The sequence below is a fragment of the Elephas maximus genome, chromosome 4, assembly GCF_024166365.1.
Source record: "Elephas maximus indicus isolate mEleMax1 chromosome 4, mEleMax1 primary haplotype, whole genome shotgun sequence".
In the NCBI taxonomy this organism is placed as follows: domain Eukaryota; kingdom Metazoa; phylum Chordata; class Mammalia; order Proboscidea; family Elephantidae; genus Elephas; species Elephas maximus.
In genome coordinates, this window is record NC_064822.1 from 119,792,198 (window position 1) to 119,806,149 (window position 13,952).

A 13,952-nucleotide genomic window follows, 5' to 3' on the forward strand; every position below is an offset into this window, starting at 1 on the left:
AAAGCGTAGGGAGCATTTTCCAATACGGTGTTATACAGATAATAGGTAACCAGATTTGGAAAACAATCTTGGAATATAGAGGAGATTATTATATCTAGTCTCTTTTTTATCTTAGACCGAGAGTGAAATATCTTGACTGTTACTATACCTTAGATTGAGAAGAAGGCAGGCAGGAGAGAAGGAGGTTTTTCGCTTCTATTCTTTAGAAGTAAGTACAACAAAACTTTGTCCAGGTCTCATTTTACTTGTTCATTTCTAGTTATATTTGCAAAGCCTTCTTTCTATCCCTGCCTCTGAATGGTTAGTCTCTATCATATTACCCTGGTTATATCCTTTATCCCAAAAACCAAACTCATTGCCATCGAGTCGATTCCGACTCCTAGTGACCCTATAGGACAGACTAGAACTGCCCCAAGTTTCCAAGGAGCATCTGGTGGATTCAAACTGCTGACCTTTTAGTTAGGAGCTGTAGCTATCAATTTATAATCAATTTCTTTATATTGCATTTATAACTTGTTTATAGATTCTGCCTTTTACTAAAATGTACCTCTGTGGGGTGAAATTTGTTTTGTTCAGCACTGTGGCCACAGTGCTTGGCATGTAGTAAGCTTTCAACTGATAATTATTGAACAAATGAATGAATGACTTAAAGTGGATTCAGGTTGATATTAATAACCCCAGTTATGCTAACTCTTCACCTTTCATCTGCCTTCACAAGGACCTTGAATTCTTTAAAAAATTCTCCACTAAATATTTCTGGGGTCACACATGAGCTCAGAGAGAAGTCTAATGAGTTTTTCCACATCTCTTTCCTCTCTATGGCTAATGCTCTTAGTGGAAAAACAAAACAACATTGCCTGTGAAAAGGGCCTTCTCTCCTGATGCTCCTAAAATAACTGATTATGAAAGAGTGAAAACCCGGGTTCCTTTTAAACTAAATCCATTGAGTAGACCTTCACTTTATCATCTGCAGATAATGATTCTAGCACCAATGTCTATTTTAGAATATTATGTTAGAGTTATCATTTCATCTTTTAGTGCTAGTATGTCTAATTGAAGAAGCACTGGAGGTGTGGTGGTTAAAGCGCGTGGCTTGAAATGTTGGTGGTTTGAACGCACCAGCCTCTTCTTAAGGGAAAGATGTGGCAATCTGCTTCCGTAATAATTACACATTGGAAACCCTATGGGGCAATTCTGCTCTGTCTTATAGGGTTGCTATGTGTTGAAATAGACTCAACGGCAATGGATTTTGGTTTGGGTACATAACTGAATGTACACAAATTGCTCCATCCTGATGACTAGAAAAAATGAACTATTATAAATGAAATGATGTAAAGTTTTTCATATCCTGGCATGAAGTTATTTACTTGGACTGAGGTTACTGTGGTAGGCAGTATAGAGAATATAAATATGGTTTATTCATGGTTCATGGTCTCAAGATGCTTACAATCCAGGATAGAAGAGAGACATAAGTGATTTCAAGAACAAAATGCAGTATGGCATAATCAAGTAGCTTTGAGAGTTTAGAGAAGGGAGATTTTTCTCTCTCAGAAATGATTAAAAATAATTTCATGATTTTATAAAACAAAAAAGGCATTGCTTATTTGTGTGGAAGGATGCATGTGTTTTCATTATGTGACAGTGCAGCAGGGTTGGGTAAATGGAAGGAAGGTGGGCTTCTTAAAAAAAGAAAAACAAACAAACAAACAAAAACTCTGTGGTCAAACCTATCTGGGAGCTCTGCATTCTATAACCAGATCAAGTTGCGATGCATATTAACATTGCCTTAACTGAGAAATTGTGAAATAAATACACCATTAAGCGTAGAATTTGTTCCATCTTCTTGATTTCCACACAAAGCCTACTAACACCCAGATGTTTCTTGATATAATGTTATGTAGTTTGACCAACTGACAGATAAGTGGTGGAAGCACTGTGTAGACAGACATAATACTCTCCATGAGATTATATACCTCTAGGAAACCCTGGTGGCATAATGGTTAAGAGCTACGGCTGCTAACCAACAGGTTGGCATTCGAATCTACAAGGAAACCCTATGAGGCAGTACTACTCTGTCCTATAGGGTCGCCATGAGTTGGAAATGTCTCCACGGCGATGGGTTTGATTTTTGGTTTAGATATTCAGCAATGCATAATAACATAATAGGGTCGCTATAAGTCAGAATCAACAAGACAGTTTGGTTTTTTGGTGTGATATATTCAGCTACCACTTTTATTCTTGGGTATTCCAATTTTCTATCTGTTGCAACAATCATTTTATAGTTCTTCACTTTTATATTTTTATTCTTCATTTCTTACTGCTTCCTGAACATTTTCACATGGACACCTCACTGAAATGTTAAATTCCCAAGCTTGTGAATTGTAATAGGGCTCAGTTCCTGGCTGGAAAACCCTAGGTTATTTCTCCCTCTCACTTTCTTTGACACGTCATTCCTCTCTAATAGCTCTCAAATGCATCTTTCTTTCCATTTTTCCTTTGATGAACATGGTTCACACCCTTTTCACCTTATGTACAGAAAACTGCAGTACTGCCTCAAACAATTGTGTCACCTTAGATTTCTCATCCTGGCCCCCCACACTCCTCTACATACTCAGCCTCTCTCTAATGTACCCCAGTAGGATTAATCTCCCAATAGGACTCCTCTAGTTGATCCACCCCACCACTCAAAAATCTTCAATGGCACACTGTAGTGTCAAATTCAAGGCACTACAAAATCTTACTTCATTAAATCTTTCTTGCTAATTTTTCACCATTCCCTACATTTCACTCAAATTGCATAACATTGTATTAAGAAACGCCTGGGTGTTAGTAGGCATTATATGGAAATCAAATAATGGAGCAAATTCTATGCTAATGGTGTATTTCTTTCACAGTTTCTCAGTTAAGATAATGTTAACATGTATTCTAGTTACAGAATTCAGAGCTCCCAGATGGGTTTGACCACTGTGGTGACTTGTGTGTTGCTGTGATACTGGAAGCTTTGCCAATAGTACTTCAAATGGAAGCAGGGACACCCTTGGTATATAGGTTTCAGCAGAGCTTCCAGACTCATACAGACTAGGAAAGGACCTGGAAGTCTATTTGTGAAAAAACTAGCCAGTGAAAGCCCTATAAGTAGTAGTAGAACATTATCTGATGTAGTCTGGAAGATGAGCCCTTCGGGTTGGAAAGCCCTCAAAAGATGACTGGGGAAGAGCTGTCTCCTCAAAGTACAATTGATCTTAATGATGTGGATGGAATCAAGCTTCCGTGACCTTCATTTGCTGATGTGGCGTGGCTCAAAATGAGAAGAAACGTTTGCAAACATCCATTAAATAACCGGAACATGACATGTACAAAGTATGAATCTAGGAAAGTTGGAAGTCATCAAAAATGATATGATATGTTTGAGGATCAGTATCCTAGGCATTAGGAAGCTGAAATGGACAGGTATTGGCCGTTTTGCATCAGAAAATCATAAGTTCTACTATGCCGGGAGTGACAAATTGAGGAGACATGGCATAGTGTTCATCGTCAAAAAGAACAATATCTATCTTGAAGTACAGTGCTGTCAGTGTTAGGACAATATCCATATACCTACAAGGAGGACCAGTTAATACAATGATTATTCAAATTTACCTACCAATCACTAAGGCCAAAGATGAAGAAATTGAAGATTTTTACCAACTTCTGTAGTCTGAAACTGATCAAACATGCAGTCAAGATGCATTCATAATTACTAGTGACTAGAAAGTGAAAGAAACAAAGAAGAAGGATAATAGTTGGAAAATATGACCTTGCTGATAGAAAAGACACCAGAGATTGCATGGTAGAATTTTGCAAGACCAATGATCTCTTCATTGCAAATGCCTTTTTTCATCAACAGAGACTATACATTTGGACCTTGACAGATGGAATTTGCAGAAATAAAATTAACTATATCTGTGGAAAGAGTAAATGGAAAACTCAATATCATTAGTCAGAACAAGGCCAGAGGCTGACTACAGAACAGACCATAAGTTGCTCATATGTAAGTTCAATTTGAAGTTTCAGAAAATTAGAACAAATCTAGGAGAACCAAAGTACAACCTTGTGTATATCCAATCACCTGAATTTAAGACCATCTCAAAAATAGATTTGAGACATTGAACACTAACGACTGAATATCAGACTCATTGAGGAATGCCATAATGGACATCATACATGAAGAAAGCAAGAGGTCATTAAAAAGACAGGAAAGAAAGAAAGGAAAGACCAAAATAGAGTCAGAAGAGACTCTGAAACTTGCTCTTGAACATAGAGTAGCTAAAGCAAAAGGAAGAAATGATGAACTAAGAGAGCTGAATGGAAGATTTCAAAGGGCAGCTCCAGAAGATAAAGTGTTATAATAAAATGTGTGAAGACCTGGACATAGAAAACCAAAAGGGAAGAATATGTTCTGCATTTCTTAAGCTGAAAGAACTGAAGAAAAAATTCAAGCCTCAAGTTGCAATATTGAAGGATTCTAAACTTTTTTTTTTTTAATGGGGAAAGTATTAAATGATGCAGAAAGCATCAAAAGAAAATGGAAGGAATATAATCACTGTACCAAAAAGAATTAGTTGATATTCAACCATTTCAGGAGATAAAATATGATCCAGAATGAATGGCTGAAGGAAGAAGTTCAAGCTTCACTGAAGGCATTGGTGAAAAACGAGGCTCCAGGGAACTGATGGAAAACCAACTGAGATGTTACAACAAACGTATGCAACACTGGATGTACTCACCTGTCTATGCCAGGAAATTTGGAAGACAGCTACCTGGCCAACCAACTGGAAAAGATCTATATTTGTACCCATTTGAAAGAAAGGTGATCCAATAGAATGCAAAAACTATCAAATAATATCATTAATATCACACACAAGTAAAATTTTGCTGAAGATCATTCAAAAGCAGCTGCAGTAGTACATCAAAAGGGAACCGCCAGAAATTCAAGCCGTATTCAGAAGAGGCCTTGGAACAAGGCATATCATTGCTGTTGTCAGATGGATTGTGGTGAAAGCAAAAGTTACAGAAAGATGTTTACCTGTGTTTTCTTTTCTATGCAAAGACATCCCACTGTGTGGGTCGTAACAAATTATGGATAGCATTGCAAAGAATGAGAATCCCAGAACACTCAATTGTGCTCATGAGGAACCTGTGCTTAGGCCAAGAGGCAGTCGTTCGGACAGAACAAGGGGATACCAGGTAGTTTAACATCAGATAAGGTGTATTTTTTTTTTTTTTAAGGTGTATGTCACGGTTGCATACTTTCACCATACTTATTCAATCTGTATGCTGAGTAAAAAATCTGAGACGCTGGAGTATATGAAGAAGGTTTGGAGGAAGACTTTTAACAACCTGCGATATGCAGATGACACAATTTAGCTTGCTGAAAATGAGGAGGACTTGAAGCACTTACTGATGAAGATAAAAGATCACAGCCTTCAGTATGGCTGAATATAAAGAAAACAAGAAAATCTCACAAAAGGACCAATAAGCAACATCATGATAAATGGAGAAAATATGGACATTGGCAAGAATTTCATTTTACTTGGATCCACAATCAATACCCATGGAAGCAGCAGTCAAGAAATTAAACGATGCATTGCATTGGGCAAACCTGCTGCAAAAGACCTCTTTAAAGTTTTAAAAAGCAAAGATGTCACTTTAAGGACTAAGGTGCACCTAACCCAAGCCATGATGTTTTTAATTGCCTCATATACATGTGCAAGCTGGAATATGAATAAGGAAGACCTAAGAAGAATTGATGCCTTTGAATTATGGTGTTAGCAAAGAATATTGAATGTACTATGGACAGCCAGAAAAATGAACAAATTTGTCTTGGAAGAAGAATAGCCAGAATGCTCCTTAGAAATAATGATGGCAAGACTTCATCTCACATACTCTGGACATATTATCAGGAGGGATCAGTCCCTAGAGAAGGTCATCATGCTTAGTAGAGGGTCAGCAAAAAAGGGGAAGATTCTCAAAGAGATGGTTTGACACAGTGGCTGCAACAATGGGCTCAAGCACAGCGAGGATTGTGAGGATGATGCAGGACCAGGCAGTGTTTAATTCTGCTTTATGTATTCGCTATAGGTCAGAGCTGACTCAATGGCACCTAAAAACAACAACACATGGAAGGAGAAGAGAGTCAACAATATCACCTTCATGAGAACCTACAGATGTTAGACCTGAAGAGGAAAAGTAGGCAGGGAAGAAAGCACAGTAATATAGTGAGATAGAAGCTAAAGATTGAAAAGTCTCAACTACAAGGTATGTTGTAGAAAAATTTAACAAGATGAGGCCCAGTGTCTTTGAGGATTAGGAAGTCACAGTTCATCTTCAAAAGAAAAGTTAGTCAAACTTTACAAAAGAAAGGCCAGAAGCAAAGAACTAACAATGAATAAAAAAAAAAAAAATGAATAAGTGATGAGAAAATAGCTACAAGGAAAAATGCCCCTTTTGTCAAGTTTTGAAGTGAGGATGATGTATCTCTTTTGTCATTTATTTGAAATTTTGGTATACATACTGTTTTATATTATTATTTTTTACTGAACATTGTATCATAAATATTTCACGTTTTGTAATTCTCAGAACCATCATTTAATGTAAGTATTAATATTCTTTGAAGTGGATGACAATGATATATTTAACCCACAGTTGGTTGCTTAGGTTATTCTCAGTTTTCTCATGATCCCCCAAGGGAGGTGGAGGCAGGGGTTATAGAATCATGAGAATAGCTGACAAAGTATTGGGACACAAAGAGATAGGTCATAGATAGAACTAAATAAGTTCAAGATTCTAAAATGTGCAATGACTCATAAGAAGCTTCCGCTATCAGGTGAGCAGACGACTCAACAGATAAGGGAAGCATGTCTTGATATGAAATGGAAGACCATTTTTCTCCATACTTCTGGCCAGATTAACTCATCTTGCTGTGGTACTATTTCTTTATCCTGCCTCAATGATACTGTATTTTGTAGAAACTTCTAGAGGATTCTAGCATATTTCTGAATCTGTATCCTCGGTATGAGGATAGCTTATGCTTTTTTGTTTGTTTTTTCTTATCGGATTTTTTTAAGTGAACATTTTAATGGAAAACTGGGAAAGGTATTCACGGGCCCTGTTATAGTTCTAGAAACATCTATGATTTTTTTTTTTTAACTCCACTTCCCTAATGCCCACTAACACATAGTTAAATAACTTCTTTGCAAATTGAGGAAAGGAACAAAACACCAGAAAATCTTTGAAGACTAAAGATAATGTGGAAGACCTCAAATTTATTAAGTATAATTCTCTTTTTCTCCTGGTAGACCAGGGAATATCATTAAATATGAGAGGCAAAAAGGTATTATAAATGGATTTCCAACTATGCTTCAAGGAACGTTAAACTTTCTAAAAGGAACCTCAAAAGCCATTTCAGGAAAGGGGTTAGGGGATGCTGATAAGTGGGGATCCAAGCTCTCTGTTATCCCTTCCCCTCCCCCCTACAACAGAGTAGCTGGTTTGAATAATAGGATTCTGAGTAATTTTTGGTTGTAGAAGGATTCTTTGGCTTTAAAAGCTGTGAGAGAAAAAAAATCAGACAACATGTATCTGTTGCCATCTTCCCTAATTGTGTAGCCATACATACATATATACATATATATATTTTTTTTTTGGTAAGCTATGACTCTGGGAGAGAAAAAAGACTGCAAATGTGCTCTAAAATAAGTTTATCTCTAAGGAACATGAAAATATATGTAAAAGTTTGAATTGACTCTTTTTATCCAGACAAATCGGGTTTTGTACTGTTAATGCTACCTACTTTACCTAGAGTGATGTTCTTTTCCAGCAACTGGGCTTTCCTGATGGTGTGTCCAAAATAAGTGAGCTGAAATCTCACCATACCTGCTTCTAAGGAGCATTCTGGTTGTATTTCTTCTAAGACTGATTAATTCATAGTTAATTAATTCATAGTTCTTCTGACAGTCCATGATATAGATGATATTCTTTGCCAGCACCACAATTTTAATGTGTCAGTTCTTCATCTTCCTTTTTTATTGACCAGCTTTTGCATGCCTATGAGGTGATTGAAAAGACCATGGCTTTGGTCAGGCACATCTTAATCATCAAAGTGGCATCTTTGCTTTTTAAAACCTTAAAGAGCTCTTTTGCAGCAGATTTACTCAGTGCAATACGTCATTGGCTTTCTTGACTACTGCTTCCATGGGCATTGATTATTGAGCCAAGTAGAATGAAATCATTGCTAACTTCAATTTCTTCTTCATTTATCATGATGTTGTTTATTAGGCCCAGTTGTGAGAATTTTCGTTTTCTTCACGTTCAGGAGAAATCCATACGGAAGGCTGAAGTCTTTGACTTTCATCAGTAAGTGCTTCAAATCTTCATTTTTGTCAAGCAAAGTTGTTTCATCTGCATATTGCATGTTGTTAATGAGTCTTTCTCCAATCCGGATGCCACATTCTTCATCATATAGTCCAGCTTCTTGGATTATTTGTTCAACATACAAATTGATTAAATAAGGTGAAAGGATACAACCCTGCCACATGTCTTTTTCAATTTTGAATCACTCAGTAGCCCCTTGTTTTATTCAAATGACTGCCTCTTGATTCATGTGCAGTACAGGTTTTGCATGCATACAATTAAGTGTTCTGGAATTCCCATTATTTGTAATGTTATCCATATTTTTTTATGATCCACACCATTGAATGCCTTTGCATACTTGATAAAACATAGGCATGTATTTTTCTTGTGTTCTCTGCTTTTGGCCAAGATCCATCTGACAACTGCAGTGATAACCCTTGTTCCACATCCTCTTCTGAATCCAGCTTGAACTTTTAGCAGTTCTCTGTGGACATATAGCCGCAGTTGTTTTTGAATTATCTTCAGCAAAATTTTGTTAGCATATGATGTTAATGATATTTTTTGGTTAATTTTCACTTTCTATTGATTGCCATTCTTCAGAATGGGTACAAATATGAATTCCTTCCAGTTGGTTGGCCGGGTAACTGTCTTTTAAATTTCCTGACGTAGAAGAGTAAGCGCTTCCAGTGTTGCATCCTTTTTTGGTATTTCCTCAGTTGGTATATTGTCAGTTCCTGGAGCATTGTTTACATGGTGCCTTCAGTGCATTTTGAACTTCTGCATTCAGTACCAGTGGTTCTTGGTCATATGCTATGTCCTGAAGTGGTTGAATGTTGATGAATTCTTTTTGGTACAGTGACTCTGAGTATTTCTTCCATCTTCTTTTCATGCTTCCTGCATCATTCAATTTTTTAGTTCATAAAATCCTTCAAGAATGTAACTCAAGGCTTGAATTTTCCCTTCAGTTCTTTCAGCTTGAGAAATACAGATCATGTTCTTCCCTTTTGGTTTGCTAACTGCAGGTCTTTGCACATTTCATCATAATATTTTACCTTGTCTTCTTGAGCTACCCTTTGAAATCTTTTGTTCAGCTCTTTTACTTCATCATGTCTTCTATTCACTTTAGTTACGCTGTGATTAAGAGCAAGTTTTAGAGTTTCATATCTGCTTGTTAATTTAGAAGTGATAAAATACATGGTTCTAAGATATGCATTTCTTTTACAATCTTATTCATTCAGGAATATTTATGAGATACCTACTATTTCTGGAAACTAAGTGAAATAAGGTATAGATCTCGTCCTCAAGAACAGGGGAGAGTGCCAAGTAAATGGGATACACGTGTCATATGATATGCGTGTTATGGTAAATGTACACATAGGAAGGTAGATGGGATTGGAATCAATGTCAGACCTCAGAGATAGGGGAGGAGTTGATGCTTACATGTACCTTAACGTGTTAATAGAAGTTAGATGGAGGAAGACAGTAGTGAAGGACATTTCATTAGAAGGAATAGCGGTTGAGATATGGAGTTGTAAAACATCATGATGGTTCAAGAAATGCCAATAGTTCATTACAATTATTATACCTAACATGTGTAGATGTGTTAGAGGAAGAGGCTGGAATGGTGATTTTCTAACTTTAGTGTGCATCGAAACCACCTGAGGGGTTTGTTAAAATACAATTTGCTGGGTCTCAGTCTCAGAGTGATGCGATAAATCTGGAGTGGTGCCCAATAATTTACATTTCTAATAAGTTCCTAGGTAATGCTTATGGTGCTGAACTAGGACCATACTGTGAGGACTATTGGATAAGACTGATAAGCAGAAGCCAATTTCTATCGGTTTGTGCTTAACAACTAATTGAAAGGTTGGCAGTTCAAAACCACCCAGTGGCACTACAGAAGAAAGGCCTGCAGATCTGCTTTCATTAAGATTACAACCAAGAAAACCCTATGGAGCTCAGTTCTGTTCTGTAACACATGGGGTCACCATAAGTTGGAATTGACCCAACAGCAACAGCTTTGGTTTTTTTTTTTAAGTATGATAAAAATTTAGCCATCAGGAAAAATCATTTTAAAAAAGGGTATGGAAATTTCGTATTTAAGACAAACAGAAGTACATGCTATAACTCATAACCAAGTTAACATTTAGGAAATATATTTATATTGATATCTTAAAGTTTTTTATTTTAGCATTTTTGTATTTTAAAGTTTTCAATAAGATAAAAATTCATTATGTAATAAGATATAATACTTAAACATTGCAAAATATTTAAATTATATGCAATTTATTTTTTCAATCCCAGTTTTCAAAGGCACCTACTATAAACAGCTTCTTATGTCTTCTTTAAGATAATTTGTATTCATATACAAATATAAGTGCTAATTAGTCCTTATGCATATACACTTTAAAATAAATGGAATCATATTCTCCTGTTCTACAGTCTACTTTTCTTCATTTATTATACCCTGAACGGAGTTCCTGGGTAGCACAAATGGTAAAGCACTACTAACTGAAAGGTTGGTGGTTTGAACCCACCCAGAGGTGCCTCAGAAGACAGGCCTGGTGATCTGCTTCCAAAAAGTCACAGCCTAGAAAACCCTATGGAACAGTTCTCCTCTGCACACATGGGGTTACTGTGAGTTGGAATCAACTCGATGACAACCAACTACAGCAACAATAGCTTGAACAACATTGCATATCTGTACATATATATCTACGTCATTCTTTTTACAGTTGTTTAGTACTTTATGATGAATGTGTTACAATTTAATGATGTATTTCCCTAGTGACTGTTTTCGTTTGCCAGAATTATAAGCAATATTTCCCTGTGCTTGTACCTTTGCATGCGTGTACAAATGTCTATAAGAAAAAAATCCTTACAGTGGAAGTACTTGGCTCATGGCTTTTATAAATGATGTCACCACTACTGCTGTCACCTAATCTTAAAAGTATACTTATTAGAAATTAGGGGAATTATCTAATATGGAAGTTCCATTTCCTATTCTTCGTAGAGACTTATATACTTATTTCAAATATTACTCTTGATTTTCCTGTTATAAAGACCACTTTAGTTGGTACAACCCTATTAATTTATTAGTTGGCATTCTCAGAGTCCTTTCACCTACAGCCATAGTTTGTATTTAAAAATAGGTTTCCTGCTACTGATATTTTGTGGACCATGCACTATTGATATAGCTCTTGTCTAGGTATCAAAGTAAATCAGTCAATAGGATTTAAAAGATGGTTCATTTTGGAGAATAAAATAGCCTCCCAGGATTAGATTCCAATTTTAATTCAATTACATGTTGGAAAAGAAAAGATTTGGTTCAGTTTAATTTCTGTTGTGAAATTGGAAGAGTTGTCACCTGATCTTAAACATTGCACATTCATTTGACGTTGCTGTATCCTTTTGGATAAGAAACGAGAAATAGCAAAAGACCAATCAGTTGTTCTTTAAGGAGTATATTATTTCTTTTAGGCAAAAACATAGCCCACTTTATAAGTAGAATGTGAAAAAAAAAATCATGCTGTATCTATAGGGCATCTAGAGGAATTTATGGAGAAGTTGATGGGCTCCTAACCCATATTGATTTAATTTGGGACTTTTTTGCTAAGCACACTATTTCTGCACCATATTTTGAAACACAAACTTCTGGATGAAATAGACTGATTAAAGGCTTTATAAAATTGATGCATGTTTGTTTAGGGCCAGGAAGTTAAAAAAAAAAAAAAAGATTATTTGGGTAAAAGGACCAATTCTAATATTTTGTGCATTGGAATGAGAAAAGACATTGTGTATCACACAAGAGCCTAGCTATTAACCATTGCTAGTAGTTTTCATTTCTTCTATATCCTCCGTCATCTTCTCCACAGATGAATAAACCTGTATGTATCTCTAGAAGACAAGGAACAGCTCTTGAGTTTTGGTACACCCCACTACTTAAGTTGTTAAAAAGGCACTTGAAATAGCCAGATGTTTCAGTTGTTGCTGAGTCACTCTTTTGCTAGTGAAAATGATGTATTGTAATGTATGTTCTCAAAAACATTATGGAAGGGACACATGAAAATAAACTGGAATAATGATGAATTTCGGGACACATGAAGATAAACTGGAATAATGATGAATTTCAAGACTTTGAATGATAGTTGTGGTTCTCTGAATTCCAAAGAACAAGTATTTGAACAAGGGCAAGACAAGGGAGGACATGTGCATGCAATGAAATGTGGAAGTTCACCCTAGAAATAAAAGTGAAGGAGTATACGTGTAAGCAGTAGGGGGAGCCTCCAAGTTGATGTGTTAAAGGCAAATCAGCGACAGCAGGCTTCATAACAAGACACTGGTCATGGTACCAACTGGATCATCTACTGGGCACTAAACTTTTGCAAAATCTTTTTGTACCTCTGATCTTTTATGGACTCATTTACAAAATATAGTTAAAAATACCACTTCCTCTTAGTTCATGAAGTTGTAAGAACCAAGTAGTTGAATCTTTAGAAAGAATATTCAAAGCTCAAGAGTATCATTTATTTTTTTACACACCTTTTGTAAATAAAACCCATCATAAGACTTGTGGCATGTCTGTGGATTGCTGAGAAACCAAGTTAGCTGGTACCAGTAGCTGACTTTAGATTTAGCTATAAATATTATCACCGCTTTTGTTGAGGGGAATAAACTTTATGTCTGTCTGGACTTCAGGAAGCAGTCTTCCAAATAGTTCCTTTCTCAAATTCAAGGAAAGCCTTCCTGTTTGCCTAAGAATCACTGATATTCCATTGTCACACACAAATTCTAAAACACTACCTTTCATTTTTTAAAGCTAAAGAATAATATATATCTTGCATGGGCATATTTCCATCACCCGTCTGCAAGTTTGCCCTTTTGCTTACTGGGGACAAGCCATTGGGAAAGATTAAACTCTAGAGAAGGACGTCATGTTTAGTAAAGTAGAAGGTCATTGAAAATGAGGGAGACCCTTAGTGAGGATGGACTGACAAAATAGCCTCAACAATAGGCTCAAACACGTCAAAGATCACGGAGATGGTGCAGCACTGGGCAGCATTGCTTTCTGTTAGACGTTATGGGTGGTAGCTGATTTGATGGCAGCTAAAAACAGCAGCATGGGTTTATCTGCATAAATGTGTATAAAATATACTATGATAGTTTAATATGTGTAGAGAAATGAATGTAAAATAGATTAATAAATATTTAACTATCACACAGAGGGTTCTGGGATTATTTGATGGTCTTTCATTAAAAGGGGTTCTGGACATGGGTTGATTTTTCTGGAGGAAAATTGGCCAATCCAGTTAAGGCCCTGTGAAAAATTTGTAGAATTGTGGGTGAGCATTTAGAATTTGGACTTGTTAAGATTCCTTTTGTTATGGCCCCTGTGCTGGCCTCTGTAAACCCTGATGATAATTAAGCATAAACTGTGAGGTCAGAGCCAATTGTGAGGAATGCCTCAGGCTTTCCTCTGAGGCTGTGGCTGAATTCAGGGCAATTTCCTCTGCCAGAGGAAACTGACAGAAATGCATTCGTTTTTTTCCCACAAAATAAAA

At 36.4% G+C, this 13,952-nt stretch overlaps 1 protein-coding gene across 14 annotated transcripts in view; it reads left to right on the forward strand.

The window, feature by feature from the left end:
* The window catches only part of SLC16A7 (solute carrier family 16 member 7), a 208,842-nt gene that overhangs the window by 102,316 nt on the left and 92,574 nt on the right, over positions 1-13,952 (forward strand). The window contains exon 4 of one of the 14 annotated variants that reach the window (XM_049883743.1): positions 8,317-8,394. The exons of 12 other annotated variants lie outside the window; for them this stretch is intronic. The gene's annotated coding sequence lies outside the window, so the exon portion shown is untranslated. The remainder of the gene's footprint in view (positions 1-8,316; positions 8,395-13,952) is intronic. One more of the 14 variants, XM_049883747.1, reaches the window with a different exon arrangement.